Source organism: Bactrocera latifrons, unplaced genomic scaffold, assembly GCF_001853355.1.
Source record: "Bactrocera latifrons isolate USDA-ARS-PBARC rearing strain unplaced genomic scaffold, ASM185335v1 scaffold_175, whole genome shotgun sequence".
NCBI lineage: Eukaryota > Metazoa > Arthropoda > Insecta > Diptera > Tephritidae > Bactrocera > Bactrocera latifrons.
Genome location: NW_017535241.1, coordinates 177,513 through 184,620, shown reverse-complemented (window position 1 = coordinate 184,620; position 7,108 = coordinate 177,513). Strand labels below are relative to the sequence as shown.

Here is a 7,108-nt window from a genome sequence, read left to right as displayed (position 1 = left end):
TTTAAGTTTAAATTTATTTATTCCGTTTTTGAAACTTTGAAACCAACTTTTATTTCACGTGTATATTCGCTCATCTTCAGCCCACTGTGCAACGCTTTACTATCGATACAGGTATGCATCGCCCGTCAGCTGTGTTAAGTCCACTAATTAATCAGCTGGCAATAAACTCGGCAAGTAAGTCAGCTGTAATAGCATTAAATTATGCACACACTTATAAATTACCAAAAAAAAACAAATAAAACATAAAATAAAAGTATATAAATAAAAGGCCGCCAATAAAACAGTGACAAAGTCGAAATTACAAAATAGTCCACAAATCATTTTCGATTGTTTTGTGATGATTTGGATTGTTTACTTTTGAGTTATGTCGTCGGTATTTGTGAATTTTGGCCACATACTTTTAATTACATACATATGTAGGTATGTATGATATATACACACAAATACATACAGTTGTTGTTGTCGCCAACTTATGCAAGTTGCTCGGAATTTGCCGGCACTCAAAAAACTTAAAAAAGAAAAAACTTGCAGCTTTTCATCTCTTTTGTTGTCGAATTTATTACTGCACACATAACAATAATAACAACAATAGTAATAACAGAAATTGTTTATTTTGATTGTTTGTCTTGCGGCGGCTTAAACTATGATTTCTAGCTTGTTAATTGTTGACCATTACTTGCTGTTGTTGATCTTTGAGTGGAGATATCAAAAATTGAAAATGAAATAGGAAGCGGGCAACATATGTATATGTATGTATGTATGTAGTGGCTTAAAATACATCCGTGTTTTTCGCAGTTTTGTTTAGCGGTTGTATGGTGTTTATGTGTGCGTGTGTGCTTATTTTGAAAATAACTTCCGTAAAGGCAAAGTTTGAAAATTCTAAGGTTAAGTTTTGGAAATATGTACGCGATCAGCTGATAAGCTTGTAATTTGTTTTTAATGCGAAATTCGCTGGTAATTACTGTCAAACATTAAATTTTAAGTATTTTTTAATTAAGTCTATTTTTCGGAAAACAACCTCAAAATTGAATTTTTATTAAGACAAAAAAAAAAAAAAAAAAAAAATTGCAGAATGAGCTCTTGTCAGATATCGTTTCAAATTATGATTGCTATGATGCTTAATTTTAAATGGGTGCATATTTGCACAGGTGCATATTTTAATGCCCAAAAGAGTATAAAACAATATTTATCTTGTATTTAAACGATCAATTTATATGACAGCTATATGCTATAGTATTCCGAACTGAGCAATATTTTCGGAGGTAGTCACAATACCTGGGATAATAATCCATACCGAATTTGATGATATTTGTGATGATATCTTTTGAAATAAAAAAGCTTTCCATATAAGGACTTGAATGTGACCGATCAGTTTGTGTGACAACTGTATGCTATAGTAGGCTGATCTGAACAATATTTTCGGATGTAGTATCGATACCTGAAATAATAATCTGTACCGAATTTTGAGACGATAACTTTTGAAATAAAAAAGTTGTGCTTATAAGGATTGAGTGTGACCGATCAGTTTGTATGGCAGCTATATGCTATAGTATTCCGATCTGAATAATATTTGCGGAGATAGTCACAATAYCTGAGATAATAATCWATACCGAATTTCGTGATGATAACTTTTGAAATAAAAAAGCTTTCCATATAAGGACTTGAGTTTGACCGATCAGTTTGTGTGACAACTGTATGCTATAGTAGGCTGATCTGAACAATATTTTCGGATGTAGTATCGATACCTGAAATAATAATCTGTACCGAATTTTGAGACGATAACTTTTGAAATAAAAAAGCTTTCCATATAAGGACTTGAGTGTGACCGATCAGTTTGTGTGACAACTGTATGCTATAGTAGGCTGATCTGAACAATATTTTCGGATGTAGTATCGATACCTGAAATAATAATCTGTACCGAATTTTGAGACGATAACTTTTGAAATAAAAGAGGCTTATAAGGCTTGAGTGTGACCGATCAGTTTGTATGGCAGCTATATGCTATAGTATTCCGATCTGAATAATATTTGCGGAGATAGTCACAATAYCTGAGATAATAATCWATACCGAATTTCGTGATGATAACTTTTGAAATAAAAAAGCTTTCCATATAAGGACTTGAGTGTGACCAATCAGTTTGTATGGCAACTATATGCTATAGTAATCCTATCTGAACGATTTCTTCGGAAATTGTACCGACGCTTTAAGCAATAATTTTTGTCAAATTTTGTGGAGATACCTTGTCAGATAGACAAGTTTTTTATACAAGAATTCGATTCTGGCGCCAACAAATCTCAGCCTAACACTGAGGAGCTAATACTTGAAAGACAGAATCTTGTTGCATAAAACTTCTGAAGAACCACAACATTTGCAGATAACGTCAGGAGAGATCAAGGGAGCAGGGGTCAATTCTTGGCCTGGAAGCTCAGTTTGGTATATTAAACCTCGAACTTGCCCAACGTTGCACGCCTAGTGAGCTATGCTGACGATTTCGCTGCGATAATCACTGTCCGACACATTGAAGATGCGTGCAAGGAATTGGAAGAAATCTATGCCAAATTTCATGAAGATATCTCGTCAAGTAAACAAGTTTCCCATACAAGGACTTGATTTCCACACCTATGTACATATATCTCAGCCTAATAATGAGGAGCTACTATTGAAGTACTTGAAAGACAGAATCTCGATGTATAAAACCTTTGAAGAATTTCAAGGTCTCGTCAGAAACTTTGCTGGAATCAGTTCTTGGCCCTGACTCTTAAAAGGTTATTTTGGTGTTTTAAACCTATGAGCTATGCAGACAATATCGCCGCGATAATCACTGTTCGAAACACTGAAGATGCGCGCAAGGAATTAATATAAACACGTTTCACATACATACCTACATATTTCAGGCTAATAGTGAGTAGCTATTAAGTACTTGAAAGATTTGAAAACCTTTTAGGACAAGTGATGATTAAGGCATAAATATGGCTTGACACGTGAGTTCATTACACTTTTAATGAAAAAAACGAGCTGGTATTGTTAACAAAGGAGCATATTCCGATTAAAATAGACATGAGTGCAATAACTGAGACTCTAAGAGTACAAATGCTTGTAAATTATTTGGCTGTAAGATTAGACTCTAAGTTTACCACTTGGCACAAATCCAAATCGCTATAGAAAAGATGCCTAACTTTAATACTTAGTAGCCTGTTCGCCAACATCGCATGATCATATCAAATTTGTTTAGAAGAGAGAGGTCGATGGACGACCAAGCTAATCAAAAATTGAAATATGGTCATACAGCTAAGCAGATATTATTCGGTCACGTATTTAGAAAAAATCTATATAAAATGGAGAAAGCCAAAAAATCGTTATATATATAACAGTTGCGATCGATGACGCTAATCACACGTGAACTCTTCAAAACGAGGTAAACTGGAAGACCGGTAAGAATTACACACAAAACAATAAATATGCATGTCTTAGGATGAGAAGTGTGGAAGGTCACCCTGAAGAAATGCAAAGTAGTACCAGGATGGACGAAGGTTCCCTCGAGAAATGTTTTAGTGGTTGCCAGCAGTGACGACACATACGAAGGTATTTTTGCCACCCCACCAAGGAAAAAAAATGATACAACAACAGTACACTAAAGTACACTAAAAAGTTAAATTTACCAAGTTATTGTCCTTCCTTATTTAATAAAATTATTTTTTAAATAAAAAAGCAGATTCTACAATTTAATAGTAATCTTAACTGTAAAAAAAAATATTTTTAATTAATTACCATGTTTTTTTGGTTTAAAAATCAGTTCTTTAATAATTTATATACTTTCAGAATTGTTAAATTTTTTTATATGTTTTTATAAGGCTGGCTTTTATGCCAACTGGAAGCTTTTGAAGTAACAAAAGAATGAAAATAAGCACGTTTATATATTGCTATCATTATATTTTAAAACTATTGTTATTTTAATTTTTCTTGAATAATTATTTTTATTTTTTATGTCTAGAAAGTGAGTAGTACTCAGTAGGAAACCTCGGAGGGTCTAAAAAATGTATGTTTAAATGATCAACATCACGAGCTGTGCCGATTTAGTAATGTCTGTCTGTCTGTCCGTATATAAAGACGAACTAGTCCCTCAGTGTAGGAGATATCAATTAGGCAAAGCTGTGCATTTGTCGAAACTGATATTGACACATAGCTTCCATACAAAATGAACAGTCGGAAATTCTTATGCGCCCAGGCCGTTCAGCTCTTTCAAGGGTTGTTTGAAGCAGTGGATCCTAGAAAAATGCCTCAGGTGTTGGAACACAGTTCACACCACAAATTTACTGCGGAGTAGTATTGATGGTGGACAGATCAACAGGTTCATGTTTTTAGTCCAAAAAAAAAAAAAAAAAAAAAAAAAAAAAAAAAAAAAAAAAAAAAAAAAAAAAAAAAAAAAAAAAAAAAAAAAAAAAAAAAAAAAAAAAATGGACTCGGCGGAATGCAGAGCATGCGCGGAGGATTGTGAAGCGCTGGAAAATTTTCTATGCGAATGTCCAGCCTTCAAGAGTGGGTGGCACTGAACGAATACTACTTCAACTTAATGAAGGGGGAGTTAAAGCAGTAGCATTTGCAGACGATATAGTGTTAATCATATTAGCGATGTTACCATCCACAATCACGGAGGTCATGAAAAGAGCCTTACGAAGGTTGCACCTGTGGTCAGCAAATAATAGACAAGAAGTTAAATAAACCCAGAACAACTCAATTTCATCTTCCTTCACTAGGTGAGATTTCCCTGTAAAACACGGGAAAACATCAAGGATCGAGATCGATACCTAACTGAGCGGGTAAATTAATATTGAGAAACGAATTAAAAACGCAACACGTGCAAGAGAATACTCAGCAGGAACTATACCCTAAAGCTGAATATAGGTATTTGGGCCATTAGACCAATTATTGCGTACTTAAAAATGGATTGCGGTGAAGTGACGTAGGTATTCCATTGATTCTGTTTTCTCATCCTTATCCCTCTACCAAACCTTACATATAAATAGATAGCCAGACGGCATTGGTAGCCTGGTAGTCGCCAGAGGTAAATATGGTAAAAAAAAAGGTATGAAAGCTTTAAGCTCAGTGGCGAGTCAAATCCACTTGTCACTAATTTGGGTTCATGGTTCAAAGTACCCTCTCGGTAACGAAAATACAGAAAAGTTGTCCAAGTCAAAAGCCTCTCTAGATGAAACTGAGGCGGACACAATACTGTTAACGCTAGAAACAAACATGAGAGAGCAATTTGAACGAATAGTTCAGAACAGATGGAAATCTGTAAGAGGTGGCTGAATTTTTAAGAGTTAGAAATGGAATATCTTGATTTCGTTAACACTAAATAGCTCATAGAACATTTGGGACTTTCTATCTTTCGATATTTTTTTTTCTTTAGATTTTAATTTACGATATTTGTCTTTAGATAGAAAAAGTATTTAGGCCATTTAGAAATTTGCCCCAAAAGATTGCAAAAATTTCACAATCCTATAGCGATTTTTTATTTGCTTTTTCAGACATAAAAATTACAAAAACAATAATAAATACATTTTTAACAACTTTATCGTAAAATCCAATATTTGCCATGACTAAAAGAGTGCAAAGATTTTTCGCCAATCATGTGATGCTCATATAAATTATGAGTTCTTTAAGCAATATACGATTATGAACTACACATTTGTTTTTGTGTTTTGCTTTTTTCGCCTAAATCGTTATATTGCCTACAGTACAGCACGAAATTTGCCATTCATAAAAATGGCATTCAGCTGAAGCGTACACCCTGTCGGCTAAGTAACCAAACGGTCGAAGATGGTTGCCAACACGAACTGTTGTTCAAATATGTACGAGTTCAAGAAGTTCAAGTAAGCATGCAGCTGCACGGTACCTATCAAGACTGTACATGACTACCGTTTCGGGCTGTAGCGCTTATCGAAATCTTATCACTTAAGTTTGTATGCCTACTATATAATATCCGTCTTATCTCTAACATACACTGCCTATCTTTAGCTGATTTTGATTATAAAATAATTAGATTTTGCTTACTCTTTAGTTTGGTGAGGTGTGTTTGAAGGCCGCGTTAAGCACTGTTTGCAGGGGAAGACACTATACTGTTTTGTGATGTTATGCTGTGCGTGCTTTTTTTAAAATTTATAGGTTTATTCAAAATTGTTTTCGAAAAAGTTTTCACAATTATTTTCAAAAAAGTTATAAAAAATTTTGGATTTTTTTAATACCTTTTATAGAAAAATAATTTTTTTAAGATTTTAAAAAGTTTTCACATTTTTCGAAAAGTCAAAAAAAAAAAAATTCAACTGCGCGCGTCGAAGGATTAGCAGAATTATTTTTTTTAGGTTGGTAGCACTGTCAGTCACATTTATGTCAAATTTCATGTCCAAATATTCATTAGTGTTTGAGATACGTGTCGTTTTGTGAGCTGTTAAAGTGAGTTTTTCGTTTTTTGCAATGTCGAATTTCGAATTTCGCCAAAAACTCAACCAATATCATTCCGCAACCATCGTATTCACCTGATCTGACGCCGTGCGACTTCTGGCTGTTTACCAAGCGTAAAAGACCGCTCCGGGGACACCGATTTTATACGATATTCAAGCCGCAGCGAAGACGGAACTGAAGGCCATCCCGGAAAGTGACTACAACCAGTGTTTCGAAGATTGGAAAATCCGTTGGCATAATGTACTATATCTAGTGGGCATTACTTTGAAGGGGATGAAATTGATTTGGAAGAATAAATAAATAATTTTAGAAATAAATACAAAGTCACCTTATTTTTTGGGCACAGTTAAAAATTTTCAAATCTTTTTTTTTTTGTTGTTAAATGATTTTCGTAATGTCTTCAGCTTTTTTCACAAAATATTTTTAGGTTCAAGATAATTTTCAAGAATATTTTAAAAAATTTTGAAACTTTTTGAAAAAAAAAAACGTTTTTCATGATTTTAAATATATCGTTTTTTTCAAAAAGTAGTTTAAAACTTTTAGATTTTTCAAAACTTTTTATAATTTTAAATGATTTGGAAAAATTTTCGAAACTTTTTCGAATAATATTTGTTTTAAAATTTGCGAACTCAATTTTTTTAATTTT

General features: G+C 33.4%; 1 protein-coding gene across 2 annotated transcripts in view; it reads right to left on the bottom strand.

Annotated features, from left to right (window-relative positions):
- Positions 1-7,108, bottom strand: part of LOC108967075 — a 38,600-nt gene that overhangs the window by 30,711 nt on the left and 781 nt on the right. Inside the window, exon 1 of one of the 2 annotated variants that reach the window (XM_018930319.1) lies at positions 6,055-6,143. The exons of the other annotated variant lie outside the window; for it this stretch is intronic. The gene's annotated coding sequence lies outside the window, so the exon portion shown is untranslated. Of the gene's footprint in view, positions 1-6,054; positions 6,144-7,108 lie in introns of those variants that run through there. 2 annotated transcript variants of the gene reach the window in all.